The following is a 16,993-nucleotide window of genomic DNA, read 5'->3' on the forward strand; positions in this document are numbered from 1 at the left end:
AATTTTTATTCAAACATTTTTTTTTCCGAAATACTAAACTACAAACAGTAGCATACAAGTATAAAAGGGTGGACTCACCCTTGAACCAAATCAAGGGCCAGGCTGTCCCAGCAAAAGGACATAAAAACAGTAAAAGAAGCGCTTCTAACAGGCAGATTCTGTTGAATAAAACAATTTTTGGACCATTTTCTGTAAACCCTAGAGATAGTTGTGCATTAATATTCCAGTAGATCAGCAGATTTTGAAATACTCAGACCAGCCTGTCTGACACCAACACCCATGTCATGTTTAAAGTCATTGGAATAGTGAAAGGTGATTGCTTGTTAGTTGCTGATTTCTGCACATTGTGCTTTGCTTAACCACTTGCCGTACACCTGCTGTTTATAAACGGCAGGACGGTGGCACTCCAGGGGCAGGTTGCCGTTTATAAACGGCACCCGCCATTTCTAGATGTGCGCGCTCCCTGGGAGCGTGGAGCACTGCGATCCGGTGCCTGCTGTGTCCTCCAGACACAGTGAAACATCGATTGTCGGATGGGATCCCGATCATGTGATCACTGATTGGCCAATCAGTGATCACATGCAAAGTAGTAAGCAAGATATCACTGTAAAAAAAAAAAAAAAAAAAAAAATCATCACCCCCCACAAGTAGTACAGTGTCACCATGGTGACACTGTACTGCTAGGGTGACAGTATTTAAAAAAACATAAATAATTTTAAAAAATAAAATAAAAATGTTTAAAAATTATAATTTGTGGTTATAAACTAATTTGGCTTATTTTTTTTTTTTACTAAAAAGATAACGGAATACATTTCAGCCAAGATTTATGATGAAAGATTATTAGCAAAATTTGATAAGACAAACACTTTTTTTCAAAAGTTTTGGACATTTTCATTTATATAGCAAAAAAAATAAAAATCCCAGCGGTGAATAAATACCACCAAAATAAAGCTTTATCTGTCTCAAAAAAATGGTAAAAAATTCATATGGGTACAGTGTTGCATGACCGCGCAATTGTCATTCAAAGTGTGATAGCGCTGAAAGCTGAAAATTGCCCTGGTCAGGAAGGGGGGGAAAGTGTCCGGACAGGAAGTGGTTAAAGCCTAACTCCGGGAATTACAATAAAAGCTACCATTGCAGTGCCCCCACTGCAAGAGTTAAATGCTCATTAACTCTAGGGATGAGGAATCATTATTTATCTATTACAGGTACTTTTATAGCACCATCAATTTACACAGCGCTTTACATATATATAGTACGCGCTAACGCTGAAAAACACAACAAACCGTGGTAAAACGCGGTAAAAAGCCACAAACTGGTGTTTTTGTACTTTGAAAAACGCAAAAATGGGAAATCGTGGGAAAACGTGGCAAAACATCACTAAACTCTAATGCAAAAACACTAAAAAAAAGCTGAAAAACTCACGGTTTTAATGTGACTTTACACAGCCAACGTTACCAGCGTTATCAAAATGTCCCGTGTGCATGAGGACTTAGGAAGCATTTAACTCTTGCAGTGAAAAGGGGCCCAACTGCAAAGTAGTTTTTTGTAATTCCCAAAGTTGGGCTTTGATTTCAAAACCTGTACATAAGTAGCAAACAAATGCTGTAAGGGTAGAGGGTCAACAAACTGTATAGTTCTTCTGATAAAAGTTTTTTGTATGTTGTACACCTGTGTGCACCTCCATATACAGTACGGATAATACAGTAAAAGATTGTGAAGAATACGGTGAAAATAGCTCAGTTGACATTAAGCACCAGAGCGTATCGCTGTATCACTTCTTATTTCATACACGCTTTTTGCCGTTTTATTGGCTTTTTGTGTGTGTGTGTGTTTGTTTGTTTGTTTGGACATGACCAACAGTGAGTGATTATAAAGACACAAGACATTATGAAGCAGGGCTTGTTGTAGAAATGACAGCACAAGGTTTTGCAGCCGATATAACAAGGTGCATTACTGTATCCTCAATATTTTGTTTTCCCAGTGTTGATTGATACCCGAGCTAACATTCTGGAAGACTTGTTCTGGCAGGGGAAGGTCACGGGGAATTTCATCCTAAAGATGTATAAACTGCACTTGGATTACAAGATCATTCTCAGAGTGGTCAGAAATGATTTCATGACAAGGGGGGCATTCTGTGCTGGTGTTTAGTCGCACGCACACACGCCACCTTATTAGGTCCACCTGTTCATTTGCTTGTTAACACAAATTGGTAATCAGCCAATTACATGGTAGCAACTCAGTGCATTTAGGCATATAGATGTGGTTAAGACAGTGTTTCTCAACTCCAGTCCTCATGGACCCCCAACAGGTCATGTTTTCAGGATTTCCATTATTTTGCACAGGTGATTTGATCAGTTTCACTGCCTTAGTAATTACCACAGCTGTTTCATCTGAGGGAAATCCTGAAAACATGACCTGTTGGGGGTCCATGAGGACTGGAGTTGAGAAACACTGGGTTAAGATGACTTGCTGAAGTACAAAGCAAGCATCAGAATGGGGGAAGAAAAGGGATTTAAGTGACTTTCTTTGACTGTGGCATGGATGTTGGCGCCAAATGGGCTGGTAGTCTGAGTTTTTCAAGAACTGCTGATCTACTGGGATTTTCATGCATAACCATCTCTAGGGTTTACAGAGAATGGTCCGAAAAAGAGAAAATATCCAATGAGCGGCAGTTGCATGGACAGAAATGCCTTGTTGACGTCAGAGGAGAATGAGCAGACTGGTTTGAGATGATAGGTAACAGTAACTCAAATAACCACTCGTTACGATCAAGGTATGCAGAATACCATCTCTGAATGCACAACACTTTGAACCATGAAGCAGATGGGTTACAGCAGCAGAAGACCACACCGGGTGCCATTCCTGTCAGGTAAGAACAGGAAACGGAGGCTTCAATTCACATAGGCTCACCAAAATTGGACAATAGAAGATTGGAAACATGTTGCCTGGCCTGATGAGTCTCAATTTCAGCTGCGACATTCAGATGGTAGGGTCAGAATTTGGTGTAAACAATATGAAAGCATGGATCCGGTTTCTCCGGTTTCCTCCCACACTCCCAAGACATGTTAGTAGGTTAACTGGCTCCTGTCTAAAACTGGCTGTAGTATGTGTATGAATGTGAGTTATCAGCCTTATGCGGGCCATACATGGATCAAAATTCATCTGGTTCAGCAGGGACCGGACAAAGTTCTATCCATGTGTGGCCACTAATCAGTAGATCGACTTCTGCTCAGTCGCCCTGTTGGTATATACTCAAAGGCTTATAGACTTCAGCACTGATCTGTGTATTCTGGCAGCTCTCAAAATACACTTACACAGCGGGGAGTATTCCCCTGTCCACATCAAGTGTGTGGATGGGGGAATCTGGTCGTGTATGGCCATCTTTAGATTGTAAGCTCCCTGAGGGTAGGGTAGGGTTGCCACCTCATCCCTTTAAAACCGAACACATATTATTTACATAGGACCGGAGGCTAATTCAATGCACATAAGGCACCAAGTGAGTTTAATTACCACCTTAGTCAGCCACAGAATCTTTGTATTCAATATGTGTTCGGTTTTAAAGGGATGAGGTGGCAACCCTAGGGCAGGGACTGGTGTAAATGTACAATATCATGTACTGTATATGTACTGTGTTGCATAAAAAAATTAAATATGTATAATAAATAAGATTAATATGCTGACATGCATAACCAAGATTTGAGTGTTTACGTTTCCAGAGTAAGGCTTGATTAACACCTATGCATACTTGTTACCGAGCACATTGACCTGTGTGAATGGGTGTTGCTAACCTGCATTATACATGTGTTTTGCATTCATTCTATTCATTTCTAATTGACCTCAACACATGTCAGTGCAGTAAATGGTGCAACTGACTCTTTACCCAGCATAGGTGTAAATTCACATACTTTTCTATGTGCCGTGTTGGCCAAAAATTGGTAAGCTATGTTTTTTTTTCTTGAACCATGTTAACCACTAGCCTACAGGGCACTTATACCCCCTTCCTGCCCAGGCCAATTTCCAGCTTTCAGCGCTGTTGCACTTTGAATGACAATTGCACGGTCATGCAACACTGTACCCATATGACATTTTTATTATTTTTTTGTGACAGATAGAGCTTTATTTTGATGGTATTTAATCACCTCTGAGTTTTTAATTTTTTCTTAAACCAAAAACCACTGAAAATTTTGAAAAAAAAAAAGTTTTTTCTTAGTTTTTGTTATAAAATTTAGTAAATACGTGATTTTTCTCCTTCACTGATGTGCGCTAATGAGGCTGCAGTGATGGGCACTGATAGGCTGCACTGATGGACACTGATAGGTGGCACTGATGGGAACTGATGAGGAGGAACTGGTAGTTGGCACTGATGGGCATTGACAGGCAGCACTGATATCTGGCACTGTTAGGCGGCACTGACTGACACTGATAGGCAGCACTGACAGGCACTAAAAGGTGACACTGACAGGCACTGATAGGCGGCACTGATAGGCGGCACTGACTGGCACTGATAGGTGGCACTGATTGGCAGCACTGATAGGTATTGATAGGTGGCACTGACTGGCACTGATGGGTGACACTGAAAGGCAGCTCAGATGGGCACTGATATGTGGCATTGATGTGGCACTGATTGGCACTGGCAGGTGGCATGGATGAGCACTGAGAGCTGGCACTGATGGACACTGACAGGTGGCGCTGCTGGGGCTACACAGATCATCAGGGCACACTGATCATCAGTGTCCTGATGATCTGTGTAGATGTCCCCTCCGAGGAATGCCGATTACCGGCTCTCCTCTCCTCTCTGTCAGCGTGACAGCTCGTGGGGAGAGAAATGCCGATAACCGGCATTTCCCTGTTTACATGTGATCAGCAGTGATTGGACACAGTTGATCACATGACCAAGCCGACATATTCGGCTCTTTCCGTGGATTGGTGATCTGCTGTGTCCGAGGGACACAGCGCACCGCCGATCGCCGCGCTGCGTGCTCCCTGAGCCGCGCATGCACAGTGAGAATAGGAAGACATCATATCACGTCCTCCCAGAACGAGAGAACCACCTTGCCCCTGTCATTGCACTATATGGCAGGCGGGAGGTGGTTAAAGGCCCTCAGAAAATGAATGGGCAGATGCCTCTTGTTTTAGTGTTCTTCTACAAATATAACATAACAAGTATGAGTCTTCTACATTATTATTGATTATTATAGCACCATCACCTCCTGTGGTATTGTACAAAAAATGTTTCCTACAGCAGGGAAATTTGTGATTTTACTTTACTGCATTTGATTTGTTCTTCGACCATTAAGGCCTGGTTCACACTGGTGCGACTTGTCATGTGAATTGAAATTTCGCACCCTATTGTCGGCAATGGAACCATTTAAATCTGTGTGACCCTGACTTTGACTTTTAAATTCAAGGTTTCTGCACAATTTTTTGTGATTTCAGGTGCGACTTGCATAGACATCTGTGCATGAAGTTGCAGAGACGTCTGCCGAGTCACACCTGAAATCGCACTGACGTGGCTTTGAAATCGTGCAACTTCAAAAAAATTACAATGGGCTGGCTCACAAAAATCACCACAATCCATTCTTTATTACTGGGCCATTCCTTTTGATTGGCACTTCAGTGCAAGTTGTAAACAAAGCTCAACACATACGCACTTCAGAGCACCACAATGCACAGATCGGAACCATCTTTACGCTGTGGTGCACTAATTTGAAAAGAAAGAAAAAAAAAAGATTTCATAAATTTTTTTTGTGCACTGTGGTGTGCCGGTAGCCCTTTCAAAATGTACTGGCTGCCTTAATTCAACGCGCATTACTGTAATGGCGCCAACGCACTTCAACACACCGGAGAGGTCACTAGTAGGCTTTGAAAAACAACTATAGTGTTGCAGAGAAAAATATGCTGTAAAGGAGGTGGGTGGTGAAGATAGATACTACCCTTTTTTGTTTCTTATGAAGGTTTAGAGCAGCGGTTCTCAACCTGTGGGTCGCGACCCCTTTGGGGGTCGAACGACTCTTCCACAGGGGTCACTTATTGGAAGCTTAGCGGACAATCCGTTATCGGAAGGAAATGTGATAAAAGGCGAACCGATCAGCCTGAACCTTTAACAACATCTACAACGTCACATGTGACAGCTCAGCCTGCAGGGCCCGCCCTTTCCCCGCCTCCACTTAGCACGCACGTGACTTTCTCTTCCTGTGAGTGACAGGACTGCTGTGTTACTGAATGGAGTCCCTGGAACTTCTTTTCTTTTCTCCAATTCTGGTCACCTTTCCAGACATTATTTTTTTTTCTGGTTGTCCTAAGACCTGGCTAAGATAAGGTTTACTGTTTAGTCAGAGCACATACACTGTAGAATACTGCACAAGTTAATTTGTGGAATAAATTATAATTTTTCAGAAATTAATTTTTTTTTGGGGGGGGGGGGTCACGACTTAATGACCAAGGACAAATGCGGGTCCCGTGGTTCCACAGGTTGAGAACCACTGGTTTAGAGGATTTCTGAAAATGACAATATACAGTGGTGATTTACGATGACTTGAATAGTGTGATGTCAGTACATTTGCCTGGCTATTTTGTTTACTGTTTTTTGCATTTAAAAATTAAGTGTTTTAGAACAGCACCTGCTTATTTAATGAATTCCTGTACAGATTTTCAAATAACCTAGGGGCACATTTGGAATATAGTGTAAATTATTTATCTAAGGTGTGTATAATTTACTATAGTAATTGCATGGTTTCTGTAAATGATGGTCTCAAATGTGCAAATTACAAACTTTTTGTTGCTGTGTGAGATTTCCATACTTCCTCTATTAGAACTGATCACCTGTTATAAGCGACAGCTTTAAGTTTCATGTGAACCCATCTGTTGCTATGATTAGAGTCAATGAGCTTCTGTCATTTACACCCCGGTCATATCGGGTGCGACTTGACATGCGATTTGCATGTCATGCAACAAATCGTATGCCAAGTTGCACCCTATTGTCCGCTATTAGAGCAGTCATATCGGTGCGGCTCCGACTTGGTCGGAGCCGCACCGATTTCTAAAGTAGTGCATGCACTACTTTTGGTGCGATTTGCATAGTCATCTGTGTCAGATGTCTTGCAAATCGCACCTGAAAACGGCAAGTAACCCGACTTTAAAATCGTGCGACTTACAGTGAAGTCGGGCTTGATGTGACCGGGGGCTTAGCCTGGGTTGCTACTGGATCCAACTTTGAAATCGTGCGACTTCACTTAAAGATGGTTCCGATCTGTGCATTGTGGTGCTCTGAAGTGCGTATGCGTTGAGCTTTGTTTACAAGTTGCGCTGAAGTGCCAATCAAAAGGAATGGCCCAGTAATAAAGAATGGATTGTGGTGATTTTTGTGAGCCAGCCCATTGTAATTTTTTTTTCATGTTTGTCCAAGTACAAAAAATATGATAAACATAGACATAATGGGGTTTATTTACTAAAGCTGGAGAGTCCAAAACCAGACTCCCTTCTGCATAGAAACCAATCCGCTTCTAACCTCAGCTTGTTCAATGAAGCTTTGACAATAAAACCTGGAAGCTGATTGGTTTCTATGCAGAAGGGAGTCTGATTTTGGACTCTCCAGCTTTAGTAAATAAACCCCAATGTGGCAAGACATGTCCACACTGGTAATGTTGCTATGTTTTTTGTTGCATTTTCCAATACAGAAAAACGCATGGCCAAGAGACTACAATAGAACCAGTGCATGCCAATGTGTGAGTGTGATGGGCATCATTTTGCAATTCAAGGTAAATGAATAAAACCTCCTAAAGCAATGCATGTCAAAGCTAAGCAAACGTTTGATTTGAAAGACCGTACGCATTGTAGGACTATGGGTTTCACTCTTTAAAGTTGCACTCTGGCAACAAAAACTTTTTTAAAATATATTCTTCAATAGCCACAAATGATATGTATCCACTTTTTACGCACCAAATGCCTTTACAGAGTCTTGCAAATGTAGTGGTGACACCATTCCTGTGTTACACATAGCCTGTTCAGAGCAGTGGGAGGGGCTCAGCAGGCCCGCCCACTGCAGGAGGGGACAGAGACAAGACCAGCCAGCCTGCACAAGGCGTAAAGCCAGCCATATATTGAATTGAAATTTGTTCAGTTCAGCAGGAATCGGACAAATTTGATCCATGCTTGGACAGGCCTGTTGGGTTTTCCCTGAACTATCGGTCGGCTACAGCTGGTAACACTGATCATTGTATTCTGACAGTGGGGAAGGCTCCCTGCTGTCAGACTACAATAGCTCAGTGGGAAGGATTCCCCCATCCACCTCCAATGTGTGGATGGGGGAATCAAATAATTTTTTTTTTCATTCAACCAGCTGGTTGAACGAAAAAAATTATCAATGTATGGGTTGTATATGAGCAGAAGTGGCCGGTCATTATTACAATCCGCTCCTGCACAGAGGCAAAATTTCACATTGGATTACTGCAAAGATTTGGAAGAAATACACAAAGCACACCAAGATACTACTAAGAATACACATGGCTCTTGTCAGATAATCTTTTCTTATCCTGGAGCTTTAATCATGCCATTGCCATGTTGCCCATAGCACCCGGACCAGTCATTGCTTTAATGTGCTCTCCTTGAACACCTGGAATTTAGTTGCTATGTACAACAAATTCACAATCCAGTGCCTCTATTTTTATAAAATAATATGATTAGCAATCCATGTACTATATGTGTCAAAACAGCAGCTGTGAAATATGCTGGAGAAATCACTCATAATCCAAATAACAATTTGCACTGGGAAACAATTGCAATGTATTATTTATTCAACTTGTCATGACAATAGTTCTAGTGTGGCAATCCTTAGCTATTGTTATTGCTAGATAAGCGATTCCGCCCCCTGCTATTCAGCTGTATCACATCTGCAATAAGTCTTCATTTTTTCTTCAATCATCTTTATTGCTTTTCAAGTATAAATTAATGGCAGGACCCTATAAATGTCACAAATGGCATCAATGTAAAATATATTGAGCATTAGCTATAGACATAAAGGGCAGGAAGACAGAAGTGAGAAGGAAGTATTTTGTAAAGCGTTGCACAAATTGTCAGCACTATATGAATAATGTATAGTAATAATTATATAACAGAGAAAAATAAAATAAATATCTTGTGTCAAAGCCACAGCATGTATGAGATGTTCAGATGGTTCAATAAGGATAGGGACAGATTTACATAACCACGATCTGTAAATGTACAACCCCCCTTCCTCACCCACAGCACACCTTTCCACATTTTCTAGCCTTATTACACGAATTTGAGCTAAATTAAAGCTCCATGTGTTAAAAATACATTTCTGGGTTCCATAACAACCCATCACCAATAGTAAAGAATACATTTTAAGTTGAAGTTCCCTTTAATACTTGGTTTGTTTAGAGAGAAAAAGCACAATGCTATGTTCCACATTAAAAAAAAAACCCCGCTAATTTAACAAAAATAAAAGCTTACCGTTAAAGTGGTTGTAAACCTCAAACATGAAATATGAACAAAGCACTTCATTCGATACTGTGTACCTGCCTCTATCTAAAACACTGAGTGTGATTTCTCTCTGCTGCCTCCTTCCTCTGTTTTTAGCCCTCCAGTCAGGGCTCAGAACTCCCCTCAGTGAGGTCTGCACTGTGAGATTTCAGATCCCCGCCCCAGTTGAGAAAAAATCCTTTGATCTGTGTATATTTAGAACGATCTACAGAAGAGAGGGCTGCAGATAAACAAGTACAACTTATGTAGGAGGATTTGTTTAATCTCTGTGTATCACCTGAGGCCAGTCACTTCACTGGGTATATACACTATATTGCCAAATGTATTGGGACACCCCTTCAAATCATTGGATTCAGGTTTTCCAATCACCTCCATGGCCACAGGTGTATAAAATCATCCCCTAGGCATGCAGACTGCTTCTAAAAACATTTGTGAAAGAATGGGTCGCTCTCAGGAGCTCAGTGACTCCAAGCGTGGTCCCGTGATAGGTGGTCAGCTGTGCAATAAGTTCATCTGTGACATTTCCTGGCTACTAAATATTCCACGCTCAACTGTTAGTGGGATTATAACAAAATGGAAGCAACTGGTAACACCAGCAACTCAGCCACCAAGTGGTAGGCCACGTCACATGACAGGGCGGGGTCAGCGCATGTTGAAGCGCACAGTACACAGAAGTCACCAACTGTCTGCAGAGTCAATAGCTAAAGACCTCCAAACTTCATGTGGCCTTCAGATGAGCCCAACAACAGTGTGTAGAGAGCTTCATGGAATGGGTTTCCATGACCAATCAGCTGCATCCAAGCCTTACATCACCAAGTGCAATGCAAAGGGTCGGATGCCGTGGTGTAATGCACGCTGCCACTGGACTCTAGAGCAGAGGAGACGTGTTCTTTGGAGTGACAAATCACACTTCTCTGTCTGGCAATCCGATGGACATGTCTGGGTTTGGCGGTTGCCAGGAGAATGGTACTTGCCTGACTGCAATGTGCCAAGTGTAAAGTTTGGTGGAGGGGGGATTATTGTTTGGGGTTGTTTTTCAGGGGTTGGGCTTGGCCCCCTAGTTCCAGTGAAGGGAACTCTTAAGGTGTCAGCATACCAAGACATTTTGGACAATTTCATGTTCCCAACTTGTGGGAACAGTTTGGGGATGGCCCCTTCCTGTCCCAACATGACTGCACACCAGTGCACAAAGCAAGGTCCACAAAGACATGGAGGAGCGAGTTTGGGGTGGAGGAACTTGACTGTCCTGCACAGAGTCCTGACCTCAACCTGATAGAATACCTTTGGGATGAAGTAGAGCGGAGACTGTGAGCCAGGCCTCCTCCCCCGACATCAGTGCCTGACCTGACAAATGTGCTTCTGGAAGAATGGTCCAACCTTCCCATAGACACCCTCCTAAACCTTGTGCACGGCCTTCCCAGAAGAGTTGAAGCTGTTATAGCTATAAAGGGCGGGGCCAACTCAATATTGAACCCTACGGACTAAGACTGGGAGGTGCGTGTAAAGGCAGGCATCCCAATACTTTTGGCAATATAGTGCATAAGGGTTTACAACCACTTTAACCACCTTAGTACCGCCATACTTATATATACAGCATTGTATTGAGGTGGTTATACCAGGATCATGGTTGCAGCTACAGCCATGATCTCAGTAATATTCTCTTCAGCAGGCAATTCTCTTTAAAGTGGAACTCCAGTCATTTTTGTGTTTATTGAAAGTCAGCAGCTACAAAAACTGATATGGGGTCTTATAGACCCCAGATGTCTCCATAAAAATGACCTGTCATGGCCCATGCTAGCACAAGGGATGTTGTTCATCCATCATCACCCTCCCCCCAGTAAATCCACAAGGCAGCAGCAGTGCCGCAGAATAACTTTAGTCTCTAGTCATGCAGAAGCCTGATGTCACATTCTGCGTCTGTGCTGCCTCTGCCTCCTGAATGCCTCATTTTTCTTAATGTGCTATTATTTTCAGCTTTTAGTTTTGCTTTATGGTATGTTATCAGGGCAACTTAACTTTCACTCTTTTTCATGAAAATGAATGTGTTAGCATAGAAATATAGAAGTTGCTATTGATAAATTGTGTAGGAGGAGCGGGCACCAGAGCTGCCAATCTGACCCTGCTTTCATTACCTGGAACAATATGCAGGATGGGAGCTCAGACTTCACCAGTTGCATGCTTGTTCCAGGTCAGTGACTCAGTAGGCAACATTGGACTAGTATGACAGCCCTGGAACCTGCACCTTTAAAAAACCGTCAGAAAGGCAAGCCACATATTTTTATTCTGACAGAGTCATTTAAAAGGAAGCCTGTTTTTCTAATGCAATCCTTAACCCCGAGCATATGGTAGCCCAATTATACTGCGTGCTGAGAGAGGGGACATCCACAGAAAGAGGGGGGACATCCTTTCTCTCTACATAGGAACAATATAACCAGTTTATCTGTTCAGATTTGTTTTTGTATCTGGCTTTCCATTCTCTTTTAGAGAGTCCTCTATGTGCCCAAAGTCTGTGCTGTCTACCTGTTTTACTTTACAGTATGCCATGATATCAAATACTCAACAGTTGTAACCTATTTTCTAAAATGGTAAATAAAATTGTATTTGACCATAAATGGGAACAATACCTGAATAAATCTTTTCCAGCTGAAGAACGGAGAAAATGGTTTACCTTTTACACCTCAATTATCTATGTCTTAATTCTTCCAGGAAAAAAAGCCATAAGCTTGTCTCTCTCTGGTACAGAACTCCACTGGAACTGAGCCATATATTTCCTGCATCCCCAAGGGTTTGCTGGAGATACATGGAAACAGATGGCTCCTACATACATGTGTGGTGGGGATGTCATCTAATCACTCCATTTTGGCAAGCAATTTTTAATACCTGTAACAAAATGTGCATGTCTGATGTTGGTGCTTCCCCTGAAGTGGCTCTACTATCAATGAATTCTGGACCCATATCTAAAATCAAAAAAGGAGTATTAAGGCATTTGCTATTGGTGGCATGCATGGCCATATCCCGACATTAAAAGTCAACCTCTCTGCCACATATTTTGGAGCGAGCCCAGATACTCAATGATATTGTGACATTGTAGACCTTGGTAGCAAAGGACAGCAATGATTCAAAAAAGACTCGCACCTTATTGACATGTTGGAGACATTCTAAGGAATCAGAAAGCTTCCAAGATGTATCCCTGTTGTAGTGTGCTCCCCTGTCCCCATCCAGATAGACTCTGTAGCTTAAAATGTACAATGTTCTACCACTGTATGCACACCCACAGTTGCAATGTACCTGAGAAGTCTTTCTCAATCTTTATTTCTTTAACTTCAATACATAAATAGAAATGTGAAAATTACAATCCTAGGATTTCTCTCATATTTAAGTTACTTATAAGTATTCCCTCCCTTCCTAGTTCTTCATCCCCCTTCCCTTTGCCTAATTGTAACTTTCCTCTTTCTCTCCATTGATATGCCTTGTTGTTTCTGCAAATATTACATTCCTACTATGACTGTGTACCAAGTTACTGTACAAGGAATTTTAAAGATATTGTCTGTTAAACAATTATTATTACTTCCATGTACTTTGAAACAATGCAAATAAAGAAATATTTGAACAAACAGTAAGCCTGTCATGAGATGAACACGGGGTCTAGCATTGCTAACCCTTCCTGAAAATACTAGTCCTCTGGAGTTTATTTTGGCCCATTGGCTTCAATATTTACAGCGTTACTGATCTTGAACTAGAACACAAATCAGAAACGTCAGAAGTTCATAACTGCATACTTTTCTGGGTTAGTGACTAACTATTGACACAAGAGGATCAGCAAAACAGTCAGGAAACCGGCATTGTAAGGCGAGCTCAACAATAGCAGCTTCTGTTATGTTACCCTTAAGTAGTGGGTCTGTGTTGCTTTTCCAGTGACTGATAGCGCCCACATGAGGTCCATGCACCAGGTCCATTGCTTTCTTCTTTTCTTCTGATTGGGCAGATCTACAGTACAGTTCTTCCATTTTAGAAATAGCGGTCCTGAAAACAAATCAGCCATTTCTCTTTGAACTGGCATCTCTCCTTTGTAGAGCTAAAAGTGTAATGAAGGAAAGATGGGCTACTAGTGATGCTTATGTGCTTAAACCCTGATAGCTGTACACTGTGTTTTCAAGGTCAGCTGTTACCCTGGGCTAAATCACCAACAAGCATCTTATATCTCATGGGAACTGAAATGGTGACATTTCCTAGCTGTAGTTTGTGTCTCCCCCATCCCACAAGACCGTTACAGAGGTGACACTCTCTAGCCGCTGAATCTGCTAATTTGTTTTTTCCATATTATAATGACTCCACTCTGGCAGTGTGACAACGTTCCTTAGCTTAGGAATGCTGGTGGCAGTTGGGTGGGCCAAAGTGCTGGGAACATTTCATTTTTGGAGCCATGTCTAGGTTCCCTTATTCCAGTGAGCAAAATTTGCCCTACAGACAGGTTTACCCTAAAGCATATCTAAACCCAAAAACAAAAAATTTATATATTGTAAGTTACCAACCTCTAATGTGGTGGCTGCAGAATTTGTTTTGTTTTTTTAGGGTCAATTCATACTGATTTGTCCTAAAATGCATGTACATGTTTATCCATTTTAGTTACATTTTAACGGTAGCTGACATCTCTTGACGTACATTTTGACATGCATTTTAGTGGTTTTTTTAATAGTGTAAATAGGACACATTGCAAATGATTGTTTTTAAGATGTCCTTCCGTTGATCTGTGTTTTTACAGCTGCGCTAAAATGCACTGGTATGAATCTTAGGCATTTTTTTCTTTTTCCTTTCACCTGGTGAAGCTGTCATTATGTCTGATATTTTACAACTTCTTTTAGGGTCTCTTGCGCATGCTGCAGTGCATTCCTCCTGGCTTTTTAGGCTCCATTCACACCAATGCGTTTTTAGTGCTTTCTACTGCCCATTTAACATGGTTTCCTATGGAACATGTTCACATCTTTGCTTTTTTTAGCTTCTGTGTTTTTGGAAAGGGTCAGGGACTTTTTTAAAAAGCATAAAGCAGCATTTATGCTACAATAGAGTTCAATGGAAAAGCTCCTGAAATTGATGGTGGCACGTTTTTGCCACGATTATGCTGGGTTTTGCGTTGTCCAGCAACAAAAAAATTCCACTTTACCAAAAAAAAAAAATGAAAAGCTGAACAAAATGCAAAACACAGTAAAAATGTACAATCAAAAACATGTCAAAAAGTGTGTAGAAACTCAAAACAAATTGCAAAAAGCACCGGAAAAAGCATCAAACACAAAATTCATATATGTGAGCCAAGCCTCAGTGCTCCTGGGAGGTTTCATATCCAGCCCCCTGCAGGCAGCTTGTCAAAATCTAGAGTATGCTGCAGCTGAATGGGTCTGGATGCTGTACCGAGGGATATCATCGTTTAGGGCCCTGTGCAGTCAGGGACAAAGGTCTGGAATGCTGGTCTTCACTGACACTAGACTGTACAGTGTCCAGCTGCAGGCTGTCATAGACCTCGACAGGCTGCCTGTAGTGGGGCTGAATGCTGCACTAAAACGCTGGGAGGCACACACTTCAGCTGGATGGCCCACATGCAGGGGCAGACTGACAACTCGTGGGGCCCCCGGGCAATAGGGGATCATGGGGCCCCTGTGTCCTTGCCCAAACTCAAAAAAGCCTATGAAAAAGGCACCAGGGGCATCTCATGGGGCCCCCTACTGACCCCGGGCCCTCGGGCAGTGCCCGAGTTTCCAAATGGTCAGCCCGCCCCTGCCCACATGCAAGGGGTTCAACAGACCAAGCTGTCCAGCAAAGTGGCATTTAGAGAGTTGAAACAAACCATTTACTACTGACAGTTGTGCTTACAATGATCAGCTTTTATTCATTTATGTAAAAAAAGAAAAAAGTTGTTGTAACTGCTTAAAAAACATCTTCCTTTGTTAGTCAAGTCCATTTAAATCTGTTAGTCCATCTAACGCTACCCCCTTCCCCCCCACAGATTGACAATGTTGCTGTCTATGACTGGATCCGTTGTGTCTATAATGTGGAGCCACGCTAAATCAGGAGGTTAATGGCCAGATCACCAGGGTGAAAATAAAACTAAAAAGAATGCATAAATAAAAAAATAATTCAGCCACCACATTTAAGGATTATACGGCAATATATCCATTTTTTGTTTGGGTTTGGAAACTTCTTTAGGCCCTGATCACAAACTGCTAGCCAACTCACTTGAATGGCCTGCTCTATGCGCATTTGTCACCCAAATATTATTATTATTATTATACAGTATTTATAAAGCGCCAATAGTTCGCTCAGCGCTGTACATTACAAAGGGGGACAGAACATGTGACAGAACAATACCAATACAATGCAAAACATGGGGGGATCGAGGGCCCTGCTCTTTCGAGCTTACAATCTAGGAGATAGAAGCTTCTGCTCCTCTTTGGGCGACAGGCTTTGCACAATTTTTAAAGGCTCATTTTGCAGAGATTGCCGTGTGACAATCGCGGCAGAATCACATTGCGTTTGGGGTGCTATTTAAGGATAATGGCACCTAAATGCACATTGCACAGCGATTGCCATGTGTTTTGGAATCGCGGGCAGAATCGTGGTAACTCTTCTCTTGATTCCAAGTCGCCAAGTGTGAATGGAGCCTAAAGCTCAACTAAAGTATTTTTCCAATCATTCAACCCGGACGAGAACCAGCACTGGATTGTAGAGTAGTGATTCTGTAGGGGGGCAGCGCTGGGGAGGAGGTCAGTATTGTGGTGATTTAATTTTCTTAATTTTTTTTTTTCTTTGAGAAAGGAAGAGTTTAGTACTGTTATGTTTTTCAAAGTATGTTGAAATCCGGAATTTAATGGGATTGCTCACTCATCCTTTACCCTCCTTTTACAGTACAAAACACATTTCTGTTCCTTGCTTGGTTGCTAAGGATATTGGTGTCATTCAGCCAGGCATAGAGACTGCACTTTTGAGGTATTAATTGGAGCAGGTTTATCAGCGTTACGTTGTTCCTTCTGAGTACAGAAATGGTTAATCTATTTACTATTGCTGCAGTATGTCATCTGTGTTTTCACTGTACTCCTGCCAGACCCGTCACTTGTATAAGATGTCACTGCCAAGGTTATAAATGGAAAACCACATCCTTCCAGGAGGTGGCAATGAGCTGTTGTTTTTTTTTGTTAGTTTACCTATGAGAGCGGATAGATTTCTCCTGCTACATACAGTCTGGTTCTTCTTGGCCATTTTGTAAAATGTATTGTAACTGAGTGCAATTCAGTATTTTTAAAGGGTTGAACATCCTTTTCACCGACTAGACATCTTCTTTGGCTGCAGTTTCCCTATTAAAGGCATGGAATGTTTGTTTTCTTTGGAGGTGCTTCTGGAGAGGCAGCCAGCCGTGGGGGAAATATCCGACATGTCAGTGTTTAATATGTATGTTCTGCAAATGATTGGATTTGAGCATATGTGCTGTGCCTTACCATTC

The 16,993-nt window shown here is 41.9% G+C and overlaps 1 protein-coding gene and 1 long non-coding RNA gene across 2 annotated transcripts in view; one reads left to right on the plus strand and one right to left on the minus strand.

Moving 5' to 3' along the window:
* Positions 1 to 16,993, minus strand: part of CLMP (CXADR like cell adhesion molecule) — a 121,175-nt gene that overhangs the window by 23,014 nt on the left and 81,168 nt on the right. The window lies entirely within an intron of this gene.
* The window catches only part of LOC149459105 (uncharacterized), a 115,773-nt gene continuing 106,457 nt past the window's right edge, over positions 7,678 to 16,993 (plus strand). Inside the window, exon 1 of the long non-coding RNA XR_016313345.1 lies at positions 7,678 to 7,760. This is a non-coding gene — a long non-coding RNA (uncharacterized LOC149459105). The remainder of the gene's footprint in view (positions 7,761 to 16,993) is intronic.

The sequence above is a fragment of the Staurois parvus genome, unplaced genomic scaffold (assembly GCF_062004578.1).
Source record: "Staurois parvus isolate SC_StPar_1 unplaced genomic scaffold, SC_StPar_1.0 ptg000274l, whole genome shotgun sequence".
In the NCBI taxonomy this organism is placed as follows: Eukaryota; Metazoa; Chordata; class Amphibia; order Anura; family Ranidae; genus Staurois; species Staurois parvus.